Here is a 1,215-nt window from a genome sequence, read left to right as displayed (position 1 = left end):
CATGTTATATTTTACTAAAAGTCAAGTCTATACAGAGAAATCTTGCTTAAATGTTCACTTTGCTTCATTTTAAGACCTTGGTACTCACTGTGAAATCATGCATTTTCTCTTTATGCATTAAATTTTCCATCTCTTCTTTGTCAATGACTTGAAATGTGAGATACCTCTCATGATCTCAAGTTTTGTTTTTTTTTTTAAGCAGATTTATATTAATCTGTCGCGGCTTCCTGCAGCCATGGTCAACCCCACCATGTTCTTCGACATCACGGCCGAATGGCGAGCCCTTGGGCCATGTCTCCTTTGTGTTATTTGCAGACAAAGTTCCAAAGACAGCAGAAAAGTTCTGAGCCCTGAGCACTGGAGAGAAAGGATTTGGATATAAGGGTTCCTCCTTTCACGGGATTATTCCAGGATTCATGTGGCAGGGTGGTGACTTCACACGCCATAATGGCACTGGCGGCAGATCCATTCTACGGAGAGAAATTTGAGGATGAGAACTTCGTCCTGAAGCATGCAGGTCCTGGCATCTTGTCCATGGCAAATGCTGGACCAAACACAAATGGTTCCCAGTTTTTCATCTGCACCGCCAAGACTGCGTGGCTGGATGGCAAACACGTGGTCTTCAGGAAGGTGAAAGAAGGCATGAACGTTGGGGAAGCCATGGAGCGTTTTTGGTCCAGGAATGGCAAGATCAGCAAGAAGATCACCATTTCCGACTGTGGACAACTTTAATTCTTTTGACTTGCGGGCTTCCTACCCACCAGACCATTCCTTCTGCAGCTCAGGAGAGCACCCCCACCCCATCTGCTCGCAGTACCCTGTAATCTCCGCTCTCACTGAAGTTCTCTGGGTTCCATGTTCTCCTTATTACGCCCCCCCCAAGCCTAGCTGGATTGCAGAGTTAAGTTTATGATTATGAATAAAAACTAAGTAAGAAAAAAAAAGGATCTAGATTTATTGTTTGAGGATTGATAGTATAGGAAAGGTATTTTAAATATATTTGAATTTAGAAATTAGAATAAACCTATGAAATAGATGGACTATTGAGGAGATAATTATGTAGGGATGAATCAAAGAATGAATCACAAAACATCTTATCACTTACAGAATGTTCTTACATAGTACCCTGAATCAATATAAGCAACTCTTTAGCTAAACATTGAATTTCAAGAATATTGAAGTCTATTAAACTATATGACAATCTGATTATCAGCC

The 1,215-nt window shown here is 41.0% G+C and overlaps 1 pseudogene; it reads left to right on the top strand.

Moving 5' to 3' along the window:
* Positions 1-235: 235 nt before the first annotated feature.
* On the top strand, positions 236-868 carry LOC102924064 (peptidyl-prolyl cis-trans isomerase A pseudogene; annotated as a pseudogene).
* Positions 869-1,215: the final 347 nt, after the last annotated feature.

Source organism: Peromyscus maniculatus, chromosome 3 (genome assembly GCF_049852395.1).
Source record: "Peromyscus maniculatus bairdii isolate BWxNUB_F1_BW_parent chromosome 3, HU_Pman_BW_mat_3.1, whole genome shotgun sequence".
Taxonomy (NCBI): Eukaryota; Metazoa; Chordata; class Mammalia; order Rodentia; family Cricetidae; genus Peromyscus; species Peromyscus maniculatus.
This window is presented reverse-complemented; position numbering and strand designations above follow the sequence as displayed.